Source organism: Crocuta crocuta, unplaced genomic scaffold, assembly GCF_008692635.1.
Source record: "Crocuta crocuta isolate KB4526 unplaced genomic scaffold, BGI_CrCroc_1.0 scaffold797, whole genome shotgun sequence".
Taxonomy (NCBI): domain Eukaryota; kingdom Metazoa; phylum Chordata; class Mammalia; order Carnivora; family Hyaenidae; genus Crocuta; species Crocuta crocuta.
Window position 1 is genome coordinate 212157 of NW_027529224.1, and position 14515 is coordinate 226671.

Below are 14515 nucleotides of genomic sequence, written 5' to 3' on the forward strand. Positions count from 1 at the left end.
CCATTTCCAATGATCTGATGATCACAACAATTCTCTCCCTTTCTGTCACGCTGTTATACCTTGTCTTCACCCAGCCATGAGAACAGTCCTGTTAAAATGTTAAGTCAGATCAATATTAAGTTCTCCTCTGCTCAAACCCTCCATTGGCTCCCACTTCTCAAAGTAAAAGTCCAAGTCTTTACAGTCGTCTAAAGGCCCTATCCATTCTTTGACCCCATACCCTGCACCCAGCCTCTCTATGGCATCTCCTATCACTCTCCCCTGTTGCCTTCTCTTTTTCCACATGGACCTCCTTGCTATTCCTGCAACGTGCCAGCAAGATCCTATCTCAGGGCCTTTGAACTGGCTTTTACCATTACTTTGACTTCTCTTTTCCTATAGTTGCATGGCTTACTTCCCACCTCCTTCAAGCTTTGTTTCAAATAACCTCTCAGCCAAGCCTGCCCCGACCACACTGTTTAAAATCGCGCCTTACCGCACTCTAATCTTCAACGCTTGCTCTATTTTCTAACACTCTACCTCTTTCCTCTGGAATTTGAGCTGTTAGAGGGGATGACTGTGTCATTTTTGTTCCCGGCTGGACCCCCAGATATCTAGAGCAGTTCTTGGCACATAGTAAGCGATCGGTAAAGTTTTCTTGGAATGAACTGACTTAAACGTGGTTCAAAATTCAGATATACAGAGTAGTACACAGCGAAAAGTGTGTCCACGGACTACGCTCCAGTCTGTTCCCCATTCCAAGCGATCAACTTTGCAATTCTGAATGTTATTTTATACAAATATTATGTATTTTACTACACTCCCTTTCTTTTTGCTTAACAAACTTAGCAGTCTGCGTACGGTCTTCCTTACTTCACTTTTTCGGATCACAGTTCATTTTGGGCATTGTGCCCAATGACTTCCCCCTGCCTTCAGGTATTTATTCCGGCCCTGTTCTTCCAACGAACGTCCCCTCCTTGGAGATCCACTTGCCTAGAGTCAGTAGAAGACTCTGAAATACAGCTCCAAGCGCTACAGGACCAGTTTTGCAACATCTGAGTTAGCTCCTTCGGCCGTACGTGCAGCCGCTCTCCGTGCTATTACACAGCCAAGGGAGCATGTAGAGACTACTCTCAAAAGGTGGGGATGTAGCTCAGTGGTAGAGCGCATGCTTTGCATGTATGAGGCCCCGGGTTCGATCCCCGGCATCTCCAGCGCAGGGCTGCGCTTACGTTTTTCCACCAAGTTTTGAAGCCTGGCGTGTTTGCTAATCCTGGGAAATAAACTTCATATCTTGGAGTTTGTTCAGGTTAGATGAAGAGGCAGCGGGACCCACGGACTCGAATTCCCGGATACTACCTCTGAACTCATGATTAAAATATCACAGGGAGAGCCCGTCGGTACCACAGGATGATCGCTTATTCCGTCCTTCGCGTCCTGCGTTTTCCGGGAATGGAAAAAGTTTAGGTCGCTGACAGAGCAGAGTAAGCAGAAAACAGACCTAGGCAGGAGGGCAGTCAGGCACGATCTGCAGAGTTTGAGTTCAGCGGGCTGCCAAGCCGCCCGATCAGATTGCAACTAACCCGACCTTTAAACTTGGAACCAAAGATAGTCAGAATATTACTTTGAAGTAAGAATTATTGAAAAGCTATTAACAGGTGCCCGGCTAGCTCAGTCGGTAGAGCATGAGACTCTTAATCTCAGGGTCGTGGGTTCGAGCCCCACGTTGGGCGTGTGTTTCGACTTTTTTGTACTTCAATTAATAAAAATTGATTCACTACCTCGATCTCTCTGAGACAAAAAAACAAAAACACAAAACAAAAAAACACACACAAAAAAACACACCTCGTTCTGGAAGTTTCCTGTGTGCAGTAGTCACTGGGCCTTTTTTTCTAGCTACACCTTTGTTCATGGATTGATTTATCCTTTACTGCTAGCAAAGTGAATTTTATATAAGTATATGTAAATTAGTAGTTTTAAAAATTGTTAAAATATGCAAAATAAACTTTACCATTTCAATAATTTTTACATGTACAGTTCTGGAGCTTTACACACATTCACACTGTTGTGCAACCATCACCGCCATCTACCTCCAGAACTTTTTCATCTTTTCTAACTGCAACTCTACCCAGGAACTACCGTCTCCATTCTCTCCTTTCTCCAGCCCTTGGCAACCACCATTCCACCATCTCTATGACTACTCTAAGGACCTAATACATATATTTGTTCTTTTGTGACTGGCTTATTTCACTTAGCTCAGTGCCTTCAAGTTTCATTCATGTGTGTCAAAATTTCTTTCTTTCCATCATATGCTGCATTATTATTAACTGTTCATCAGTCTATAAACAGTTGGTTACATTCCTTCCACTTTTTGGCTATTCTGAATAATGCAGCTATTAGCATGGGTGTGCAAATATCTGAGTTCCTGTTTCCACTTTTGTTGGGGATATACCTACAAGTGGAATTGCTTATCATACGGTATTTCTTTTTTTCTTTTTAATTTTAGCTCCAGTATTATAACTTGTGGTATTTCTATGTTTAATATTTTTGAAGAATCACCATACCATTCTCCATAGAATTCCACAAATAAGTTTTTAAATATCTTTTGAGTAGGTTACACACTGGTTAAAAAATTGAACCATATATAAAAGAATTCAGTGAAAACTGTCTGTCATCTTCTCTCCTTAGGTAACAACTTTTGTACCTGTGTATATATTCTTCCACAGTTACATACTTTTTGATACAAATACTTTTCTATTTTCCTCTATTTTATACAAAAAGATAACTACAACTTTTATATTTGGAGATCTTTCCATCTCAATACATAGTATATTTTCTAAATCTTTTTTTTCTTTTTTTGCAGCTGCATCATATTCCCCTGTAGACAAATCACAGTTTATTTAACAAATCACCTGCTGATGGACATTGATGTTGTTTCCAACCTCTTATTATTATAATCAATTCTGCAGTTAATAGGTATGTTGTGTTGTTTTGCACTTTTGCACTCATATCTGTGGGGCAAATTCCTAGAAGTGAGATTGCTGGGTCAAAGCTTAAATGTGACTGTAATTTTATAGAAGTAGACAAATCACTGGACTGTGGATCTTAGAGGCTGATATTCTTTCCTACCAGCCATGAATCAGGTTGCCTGTCTCTCCACTGCTTTTGTGGCAATGGACTGCTTTAACAAATCTAACATGACTCCACTCCCATTAAAATTGCCAGGGTCCCTCACTACCTGTCCTAGATAAGATGACACCCATTGCAGGGCCTCCAGGGCACTGCCTGACAGGAACAGGGACCCTCCTTTTACCTCTCAGAGGAGCACAGTGTCAATCTCTTTATGGCTTCTAATACAGTTCTATAGGACAACATTATTTTTTCTTTTTCAGGCCTGGTTCTGTGAAGGATATTATGTTTCCTTCATTTGCAAAGCGACAACATCTTTGGAAAGGCAAATTTGGTTATTTCTTACTCTGCAAACTTTCTCCCTTGGACAGGAAGAATCCAACCAAACATAAGAAATTAAATTTGTATGTGACTTTCTGTTTGGTCTTGGTGTCACATGGGGCATGTATAAATTATTACATCATGGGGGTGCCTGGGTGAGTTAAGCATCCAACTTCACCTTAGGGCATGAGCTCACAGTCTGTGGGTTCAGGCCCTGCCTTGGGTTCTATGCTCAGAGCCTGGGGCCTGCTTCACATTCTATGTCTCCCACTCTCTTTGCCCCTCCCCCATTCATGCTTTCTCTCTCTCTCTCTCTCAAAAATAAATTTTAAAAAATTATTAGATCATGCAACTTGTGGTCTACAATAATAATTATATACAATTTATATATAAAGTATTAATTCACCATCCACTTGAATATTTTTATCTAAAACCTCATTTGAAACAGAAAGTTATCTCCGGGTTTAAAGTATTTATGGTTATTTTCTAACTAGTCTCAAAATTACTCCAGTATCAGCTCTTTCTTTAACAGTCAGTGATTTCCCTTTACTAGCTTGACAAAGTCATTCTCCTAGGGTCTGTGTAGCATCAGGAAAAATGGCTCAACCACCATCAAATGCTACCCTGTTATTTCATTGCTGTTTATATTATATCACATTTGTTAAGGGTACAAAGTCCCCTAAATAAAAGCCAGGTCTCAGTCACATGCTGGTGTCCTGGGGAATGTGCATTTGGGATCAGTAGGAAGACAAAATGTCAATCAGAGCAACCTAATTCTGGAAGACTGCATGCCAGAGGAAAAGTGGCCAAATAAATGACCCAGAATGACCTGCTCCTCCATTTTGTGACAGGACCAACTGGATTAAAATCACCAGGTATTTTGGGAAACTCTCTGCTGTCATTTGAGATGTTTAATGTCTAAGGACTAGGGAGGCTTTTGAATATGGAAAAGAATACATACTTGTTCTGTGATTAATATTCAATGTATTACAGTTGTCAATGTTAAAGCCTAGTTTTTCTAAAGGTTTTAAATTCAACTTATAAATATTATTGTTTTTCTTATAAAGCTAGCAAATTTTGGAACAAGGAAATCACTAAGTCCTTTCACTAGTTACTTCCTAGTGCCTTCATGAATTGTGGTTATCGAGAAAGGCATCTTCCCAAACATCTCAGCCACTGGTGATATTTTCTTTTAGACATTTCAGGTAACAGTTGTGGATGTAGCCATCTGAACCCTCATTGAGTGTGGAGGAAAGGGAGGCACCGATTAGATCACAGGTGCAGTGTAGAGCCAATACCTGAACCCTGGTTGCTGCTGCAGTCTCCCTGCTTTAACCACCAACTCATAGCAGTTAGAAGCCCTTAAGTGCATTGTCTATTTGCAGTCTTCTGAATGAGCCTATGTGTTGTTCATTCATCTGTCCTTAGAAACTCCACATTAAAGTCCTACTGTATTTCTCATTAGCCTGAGAGTCCTCTAAGACTACAGATCTAGTCCTCTAAGACTACAGGTCCTCCATACCTTTTTCTATCCACTTGTAAACAAAAACAGCTACTGGTATGGATGGAATAATCAGAATGCAGAGCCAAGGAGGTATAGCTGTGGCTCCTTATACTCCAAGTCCCGGGTCTTCCTTCCCTCACTGGATCCACCAAGCACACTCCTACTTCAGAGACTTTTAACCCTCTGTCCCCTCTCCCAAAGGCCTCTTCCCAAGATCTTTGAAAGGTTGGCTCCTTGTATCTCTGGACTCAGCTTATTGTCACCTCTTTTTTTTTTTTCTTTTTCTTTTTTTTAAATTTAAATCCAAGTTAGTTAACATATAGTGTAATAATGATTTCAGGAATAGAATTTAGTGATTTAGCACTTACATATGACACTTAGTGCTCATCCCAGCAAGTGTCCTCCTCAATGCCCCTCAAATGTTTAGCCCATCCCCCCACCAAGCACCCTACCAGCAATGCTCAGTAGCCCATCTCTGTTTGCTTACCACTCAATCAGATCTCTCTCATTAATTTTTTCACAGTCCTTATCACCCTCTGAGATAGAGACAGTGGGGTGGGAAGTGATAGAGATAGAGATAAAACTGGAATTGTGGAAGAGAGGAAATTGTTGAAGCTGGGTGATAGGTATTTGGGTTTCATAATACCAGTATCTCTACTTTAAAGTTTCTAATAAAAATTTTTAACAAATAAAGCAAAAGGGAATATAATTACTTATGAGTGAGAGATTAAAACTTAAGGTAGATAATTTTGTAGAGTAACGATGTTGAGGCTTATTTGAAGAAATGTAAAGATCTAGCAAAGTGACAATTAAATAGAACCCTCAGTGTTAAATCATATCCTTTAAACTATTTCCTTGGGGTACTTGGAAGCAGGGAAGCCAGAAACTTGAGCTTCATGCACTGTCCTGGCACCTAGATTTGGCTTTTTTCTTTCACTTTTCACTGAAAAAAAAAAAAAAAAAAAAAAGAAGGAAGGTCCCTAATCATTCTCTTGTGTCGTAAGGAAAAATTACAGATGGGTCCAAAGCGTGAGTAGCTTCCAGGAAACAAGAATGCTTTCAAACGGTCAGGGCAATGCTGAACAGATAAAGGGACCAATGTGAAGGGACTCCCACCGACAAGAAGCTACAATTTAAGCATCAAAAAGAGAATGATAATTAACATTAATTTAAACAAGAAGAGCCTAGGGAAGCTTTTAAAACCATGATGACAAGTTAGCATTAATTGTAACCCAAAAGAAATATGACTCAAAGCAGACAGCTTCCTGCACAGCTTGTTGTCCGGCCCAGCTGGGTTTTTAGTGTTCATTGTGTTGCTTTGGATTTGTTTACTATCGCCACAAGGAACAGGAATGAAAACTCTTAGATTAGCTGAGGCATAAATCAAAATTCTCCTTGTGAAGAGTGACTGAGTGATGGTACTGGCCTCCCAGAGTCCTGGGGCCACCAAGAAGATCAGTTTGCGGGGGATGGTTTTTGAGTGCAGGAGACACTCTGTCAGTGTAGAGCCTGGAGTGAGGAGCATGTACTAACTCGCCTCAAATCAGTCGGTAAAACATGAAAAAAAAAAAAAAGAAAGGAGGAGAGAGAGGAAGAGGAAGAGGAAGAGGAAGAGGAAAGGAAAGGAAAGGAAAGGAAAGGAAAGGAAAGGAAAGGAAAGGAAAGGAAAGGAAAGGAAAGGAAAGGAAAGGAAAGGAAGGAATAGGAAAGGAAAGGAAAGGAAAGGAAAGGAAAGGAAAGGAAAGGAAAGGAAAGGAAGGAATAAAGAAATGGGATCAGCAGGGGAAGGAGAAGCTTTCTCCCAGGTTTGATCCAGAAACCTTCAGTCTTCACTTCTCTGAGTCTCTAAGTTCCAAGGCTGGGCTTTAGCCTTCTTGGTTGGGTGAGTGCATCTGTAAGTTCTGGGAAGGTATACAAATAAGTATGAAAGAGAAATGATAAAGAAATAGGCAAGATATTGATCTTTTTCTTATGCTATTTTTGGTTATGCTTTGTCTGCACTTAAGATACGTGAAACTTTAAAAACAATTTGATTTACAACTTTGATGTTTTATTTGTCTTTCCAGTTTGACAAAAGTGCTGGGAAAGAAGTTGCTTGTCAAATATTTAAGTGGGTTCCGTCAGGTATGAAAGCGTGAACCGTATTTTCCAGGGCATGAAAACAGGCTGTGCTGCAGAGGTCCACAAAGTGTGCATCTCTACCGACATCCCTCAAGTCTGAAACACTGGTCTGGGGGCCCAGAGCATTGGTGGACTGCTTCTCTAAAGCCTTTTCCCCCTTGACCTCTTGAGCCTGCTTCCCAACTGTGAGGCGTCTGTGAGGCGTCTGTCTCACAGGATCAAGGCTGATGAGCTGCAAGTGAGGATCCGTGAAGAGGGCGGCTGACCAAGACACCTTTTGACTGCTCTCCGCCACTGAGGACACACTGGACAGTGGGAGGAATGCAGGGTAGATACCAGGTGGGTCTGCATGAGGGGTCACGCTGGAAGCAAGGGTAAGGTGCCACTTGGAGAAGAGGAGGTGGCCCCAGTCAGGACAGGTGGATGCGGAGGCCCCAAGCTGGAAATGAAGCGAGTCAGCGTAGAATTGTTAGTGGCAGCGTCCATAGTGTGGATGGTGCAGCCATTGTCTTTGGTTCCACCTGGCCAATCACTAACGGTCCGCTGGCAGAACCAACGCGGCTTCCTCGCCTGTGCCTACTTAAATTTCTCCAAGTGCCCTGTTTGTTTTCCTCTTTTCCATTCTTTAGCTCAGAATTCTCTTTCCTCTACCTCACGATTCCTCATCTTATGTGATGTGTCTGTGGCTCAGAAGCGTGACGTGTAAACTGGGAACAACAATATTAAGTACCTCGCAGGATTGTTAGGTTCCTCTGAGGCAGACGCCTGCTCTTAGGCAGACACCTAAAACAGGTATGGACATTGCAACACAACACATTGTAGGTGGTGTGGTCGTTACCACCTCAACGATCTTCCCTGTGAATACTTTTCCCTGACCTGACTTCCACCAGGCATTTCCAGCTCATTCCTTTTTGCAGTTTTCAATATTTCATTTGTGGTTGCGTCGCATTCCTTCCCTATTTTTGTCTTTTAACCGATCAGGCTTGTAAGTTCTCCGAAGGAAGGTCTAAAGACATAGACCACCTTCTTTGTACCACAGATCTATAGATCTGAACTGCATTGGTTGAAGCGAACTGGTCATGAATTGGAAAACACAAGAGTACATGAAAACTATGGTAACGTTTGTATACATATGTGCACATATATTCCAAGGCCAAATGATCGAAATAGAAAAATTCACTCAAACTGTTGAGCTAATTAAAAAAGCAAAAGCTACCGTCATATGTGTTTCCGCCCGGTTTCGAACCGGGGACCTTTCGCGTGTTAGGCGAACGTGATAACCACTACACTACGGAAACGCACGACGCGAGGGTTGTTCCATGCTTCCCCTAAGAAGTATGGTCATGTGAACTGTCCCGGTCTCTGCGCGGAAACCGCAAGGCAGAGCCCTTGGAACCCTTTTTTCCTGGTTTACCAAAGCCTCTCACCTCCACCGTGGCCCTGCGTAATAGTACTAACTACGGAGCGCGCGACCTCTTAGTAAGTCTTGAAACCAGTCACATTTTGCAATTAAAAAACCCGAATGAAAGCAGCGGGCCTCTCAAGAAGGAAGGTAAACGTGGCTTCGGATGTTTGATACTAGGTAACTCACTCCATTTTGTCTCTTTCTTCTAGGGAGACAGCGGGAGGGTTTAAATTCTGACTCAATTGGTGCTGGATTAAGACTAAAGATTTAAAAGATTAAAGAAATACTAAATGCATTCAAAGAATACGAGACTTGAATATATTTCGTTAAAATGTAAATATAAACAAGCCAAAAATAAAATTGGTTTTACATCATGCTTTCAAAATAATTGTTTAAATTATGTAAAATTATCTGTTAAAAATAAAGGGGAAATTGAAATTATAAATGTAAAGTTTTAACTCAATGTTATTTAAATAAAGTTGAATATTTAATTAAATTTTGAAATGTAATGAAATCTTATAAGTATTTTATAAAAATAAAACTAATCAGTTCTAGCATCGAACATCCAGAATTGAGATGAGGCTTAATGCAAGTATAGGTAGATCTATATACATGCAAATGTAAGAGCAGTATAGGTTAATATTGCAAAATGGTTTTTTTTGTTTTGTTTTGTTTTGTTTTGTTTTGGTAGCCTAAGCTGATTCTAGAAGACCTTCGGAGCCAGGAATTGGAATGGAATCTGAGTCCTCCTGAGTCAGGATCCTTGAGTTGTCAGCAACAAATAAGCCTCTCTTCACCAGAGCACAAGGTGGAGTCCCTCTTGTCCAAGTCTAACTCTCGGATCAAGGTCACCAGGGGCCTGCTGGTAGCCCAATCCAATGTTTTACTGCCTTGCCTTACTAGAACATGTATGGAACTTGACTCTACCGATCTGTCCCTCCTTTTTTGCAACTCCCTTGGCCTCGGTGGAAGCTTCGCTGCTAGCTTTACTCCTATTTCGGCTCTTCTCCATCTACAGAAGGCCATCTCTCTATAGAGTCACGTCCCGATTGACAGTTTGACTCAGCCTCTACCCCTACGTCTATGGCTCCAGCAATGACCACTCTCCCCAAGTTTCAAATCCACATGTTTTGGGGGCACCTGGGTGGCTCAGTCCGTTGAGCGTCGGACTTTGGGTCAGGTCATGATTTCACGGCTAGTGGTTTCAAGCCCTGCGTCGGGCTCTGTGCTGACAGCCCGCTTGGAGCCTGGAGCCTACTTCAGATTCTGTATCTCTTTCTCTCTTTGACCCTCCCCTGCTCACGCTGTCTCTCTCTCTTAGAAATAAATAAAAATATTTAAAAATTAAAAAAAAACAGGAAAGAAACCCCCACAAATCCACGTCTTGGACAAGACCTTTTAGACATCTCCCAACCTGTTCGAGACTGAACTTATTACTTCCAGCTCACCCACCCCACCCTACTCCTCAGTGTTAGAAGGTTAAAAGTCAGTACAAGCATCCTCTAAATTGAGAAGGCACATTAAGATGGAAAAAAGGAAGCAAGCTACTCCATTACTGCTTTCACAGAGTTTTATTCAGAGTAACTTACTGAAAGGGAGAATGGCTGAGCACAGACCACCCAGGCCATACCAGGCTATTCTTCGTCCACATTCTCCACAGCTATACTTCACCCAGTCCAGACCTTAATCCCTAGATTTTATGTTGTGAGGGACATGGCAGTAAGGTCATAGGGTAGTTATCTAAAGTGATGCCTTCTGTGTGCCACTTCAGGGAAGATCAGAACAGGCTTTCCCGAATTCCAGTCAGGGAATACATTAACCTCCAGGGCAGTGGAACACATAGTGGGAGGGAAGTCATTGCCTGGTTTGAAGAGGGTGGAGGGCTAAAGGTGGGGTCAGTGTTGCCAGTACTTTTACACACAGTTTCTGTACTAAACCATCTAAAGCAGAAAACTGGGAGCTCCCTCTCCTGTCCAAATATAAACAATGCACCTCCTTCATGCTTCTTTCTGGCTGCTGCCTTGCCACTGCCAGGCCAGCCACTTCCTTTCTAGACCATGGCTGTGTCCGTCCAGTTCCTCTCTCTAATGCAGTCTTATTCCTGTCACATGTCCTGGTCATCATTCCTAAAGGAATCCTTCTGGAATGTAAACCAGAGTGAATCCTTCTGCCTCTATGGCCTCCATAGCCAAGGAGAAAAAAGACCAAAGATCCTACTAGCATTCCTTTTGTTTGCTGAATTTTTGAACTGATGAACATTTGACTCCTTTGTACTACGAGCAGCCTGGATCACCTATCTGAGGGAATTCCAAACCAGGCCTGGCTGGAGGGGCAGCAGTGGAAAGGGTGGAGAGGAGAGAAAAGGAGGAATCGTAGCAAAAAGCTTGGAAGGGTGTGGTCCCAGTTGTTGGGAGATGGACCAAGAAGCCTGTCCACCTGGGCTTCCCTTTAATGAAAAGCCAGGATTTTTAAGGAATGTTTTCCATTTCCAGTGAAGATGGCTTAAACAAACAAACAAACAAACCTGAAACCATAATTTGCAAACAAATCCATACTTGTATAAGAGAAAATGTCAAAGTTGAAACTCTTGGGACACAATTTGATTTAGACCCATTAATTCCAAGATAAGACCATAGTAGGAGTAACTCTCCAGGAAGGCATGAATGAGCTAGGACTGTACCAGCAAATCTACCTATTTTACAAACTTTGACCAACTCCTGTCCAGACTGTCCTTATAGGGTGTCATGTGAAACCCTCCCTAATTCCCACATACTTCTGAGACTGAAGGCCATTCAATCATTTGCTTAGTCAGTAAACCAGCTTTACATGATCAGCAGACTTCTCTTGTGGTCTGGCGTGTACGTGAGGGAGACTTCTATGTCCAGAAAACAGAAAATAGGCTGAATTTGTGTGACTAAAAAAACCCAATTAACAATTGAAATAATTTCAATTGAAGCTAAGGAAGAACTTCATGACAAGTAAACTGAGGATGTTCATGTTGGAGTGTTCCAAAATAAAGGATATTTTTACATTCCCCTCTGTGTGGGGCAATATTTAAAAGATGGACCCTTAAGAAGAGAATATGCTGAAGATGAGTGTCTCAGATTGGGAAGAGAACCTCTTTCCTGACGAAAACAAACATAAAAACCGGTGGTGTCAAAAGCTCGAGAATACCAGCTTTTAAGTCACTTAGGTGATCACCACTCTGGTGGCCCTCAGGCCCCCACCCCCTATCCCCCCCCGCAGCTTCCGAAGCCACGCTGTAACCTTCCCTCCCTGCGCAGCTTGCCCTGGACACCAGACGCTTTTTGACCATGGGCGGGCGAATTTCAGCAAAGTGGTGGCCTGAGGAACAGGTCCCCAGGGAATTTGTACACCAGCACCCAGCCCTCACTCGCTCCTTTTGGCCAGCGAGGGTCCTATGGCTGGGGCATTCTTTTGTTGCGCTACTGCTTGGCCAAGGATGCGGAGGCCCACTTGGTGTGGGAACTGGAGAGAACCTTGCTGCCTGCCTTTGCATCAAAGGTTCTTCCTTTTTCCCCTTCAAAAGAAGTTGCGCCCAACGTGGGGCTCGAACCCACGACCCTGAGATTAAGAGTCTCATGCTCTACCGACTGAGCTAGCTGGGCACATGACTGCTTCTTGGGTTCTATCTTAGAAAACTGAAATCCAAATGCAGAGATGATGTTACACTTTATTTATTTATTTTATTTATTTATTTATTTATTTAATTTATTTTTTAAAATAGTTTATTGTCAAGTGGGTTTCCATATAACACCCAGTACTCATCCCCACAAGTGCCCTCCTCCATGCCCATCACCCCCCTTCCCCTCCCCTCCATACCCATCAGTCCTCTGTTCTCAGCATTCAAGAGTCTCTCATGGTTTGGATGGCACACTTTAGAAAGTAACTGCATAAGTATTATGGAGCACCTACTGTATGTCTGATTATCCTAGAGACTAGGAAGATGATCGGAAGCCTAGGATCCCTGAACCTGGGAGAAGTGGCTCCAAGGTCTTCCCTGGGGAAGGGCAAGACTGTTGAGGTGCCAGACCTCAATATACATTGGAGCATTTGTGGAGGGCCTGCTGTGAGCTCCGTCCTGCTGGGGTCCGGCTTCACGAACATCTCCTAGAATGAGAAATAGACATACTCATGTTCCTCTCTCTCTGAGAGGGTAGCGCTTTCTCCTCCGGAGGCGGAAGCGTGGACCAATAGGTGACCCTCCAAACCAAAGGGAGGCTAAAATAGCTACTGTTTCCGCCCGGTTTCGAACCGGGGACCTTTCGCGTGTGAGGCGAACGTGATAACCACTACACTACGGAAACTGATGCCTTCGTCTTATAACTAATACCATCTAGAAGCTACACTGGGGAGATTACAGGGTTGAATGAGACCAGATTTGCGTGTGATGGTCGTTCCCTTGGCTGCCGGCTGAGCTGTGTTCAGGTCTCGTAGCCACACTTCTTTTGAGATGGCCTCGTACAGTTGTTTACCCACGAGGATTCGTGGTTTTGGGGTGTTCAGGCTACCACTCCGAGGAAGCAGGGGTTCACTCGGAGTTTCCCCACTAGGTGGGAAGCGTCTCGAGAACAGGGTGAGTTCTGCCTGCGCAGCCCTGGCATCCCGCAGCGCCCCGCACTCATTGGGAATTCTGTACATGAATTACGTTCCTGTAACTACCCCCGCAGTTTTCTTTTCTTAAAAAAAAAAAAAAGCCTCAAGTATTATTTCAATCACCCAAATAATCTATTTCAGAGATGCTCTACGTACCAAAGTGGCATCTTTAGTGACAGTTCTACAGCCTGGATGAGATTTAAAAAAAAAAGAAATTAATGCCACAAACCCAATTTGAGCCCATGCTCTTACACTGAGACTCCATGAAGACAGACCTCGAGGTGGTCTGGACGCAGAGCATGCATGGTGCCCACTCTGAAAGTGCTGAATGACTTAACTATCTGTTAAGTAAGATAGCTTTGAAACTGTGTTAACTCTTTATTTCACAAAACCCTCTGATGGCAACTATTTTATACGAGTAAACACAGGACTGCAAAGATATCAAATACCTTTTTAACATCCTCCCCTTTTTCTACACTTTTCATCACCTTGCTTTTCTCACTTCAGAGTGCATTGTGAAGGATTCCCTTTTTACAGCTAAACAGTGTTCCACTGTGTGAATGTTTATGTAATGATTTCACTATTCCTTTATTGATAGGCAGTTATAAAAGTTCATCTAAATGATACGAGAGTGACCAGGCGGCAGTTTCTAAAATGCGTGCAGAAATACCAACTATAGCAGGGAATTTGGGGAAGATCTCCGGTCGCCTTCCAGATTCCTCTCCGAGGAATTCTGAATTCCCAAACAACTAAGTCTTCAGCCTAGAAGGGCCGGAAGTACTTGAGGGCGCACACCCGGACCCGCCCCTCCGCTTCCGGCATCGGCTGTGGGGAGTCCCTGGCGCTGTCCTCCTTGTCCGGTTAGTAGGATGGCGCCGGGGCGACGCGGTCATACCGCCGAGAACGGACGGCCGTTAAGAGCCTCCACCTTCCCCCAAAGTTTATTCCCAGTGGCGGGGGATGGGGGAGGCCGGTCTTTCCAGGTCGTCCGCGTTCCCTGGTCCTTCGTATTACAGAGACGTGGGCCTCCATCGTTCTAGCCCTCCCGTCCTGTTCCCGTGTGCCTGCTAGAGCGTCTCCTCGCCGTTTCCTGTCGCCCAGGGGCCCGGGAGGAAAGAAAGGGGCGTAGCGCCGCCGCGGAGGGAACTCGCGAGCTTGGGTGACTCGCAGACACCGGAAGTGTTGAAGGGGTGGCCGGAAGTGAGGGGGCGGGGCCAGGAAGTGAGGAGGGGCGGGGGGTGATGAGGAGGNTGCACTCAGGGCCACCTGAGGGACTTGGCTGTAGCGGTCAGCTCTGTCCCGTCCCCTCGCAGAGACACGGTTGTCGTCTAGGAGTAGGGAACTCTGGAGGGGTGGGTTGTCGGGCGGAGCTTTCTGTGTCTGCGATTGAGGCAAGGTGGGGAGGGGTGGGGTGGGGGTGGGGCAGGGTCCTCAGGGCA

The 14515-nt window shown here is 43.8% G+C and overlaps 5 non-coding genes across 5 annotated transcripts; 2 read left to right on the plus strand and 3 right to left on the minus strand.

Annotated features, from left to right (window-relative positions):
* The first annotated feature begins 1121 nt into the window (after nt 1-1121).
* TRNAA-UGC (transfer RNA alanine (anticodon UGC)) lies at nt 1122-1193 on the plus strand. Its single transcript has one exon. It is a non-coding gene; the product is annotated as a tRNA-Ala (tRNA).
* A 446-nt stretch (nt 1194-1639) lies between these two features.
* TRNAK-CUU (transfer RNA lysine (anticodon CUU)) lies at nt 1640-1712 on the plus strand. The gene has a single exon. It is a non-coding gene; the product is annotated as a tRNA-Lys (tRNA).
* A 6567-nt stretch (nt 1713-8279) lies between these two features.
* TRNAV-AAC (transfer RNA valine (anticodon AAC)) lies at nt 8280-8352 on the minus strand. The gene has a single exon. It is a non-coding gene; the product is annotated as a tRNA-Val (tRNA).
* Nucleotides 8353-12015: 3663 nt separating this feature from the next.
* TRNAK-CUU (transfer RNA lysine (anticodon CUU)) lies at nt 12016-12088 on the minus strand. The gene has a single exon. It is a non-coding gene; the product is annotated as a tRNA-Lys (tRNA).
* A 626-nt stretch (nt 12089-12714) lies between these two features.
* TRNAV-CAC (transfer RNA valine (anticodon CAC)) lies at nt 12715-12787 on the minus strand. The gene has a single exon. It is a non-coding gene; the product is annotated as a tRNA-Val (tRNA).
* Between the last annotated feature and the right edge of the window lie 1728 nt (nt 12788-14515).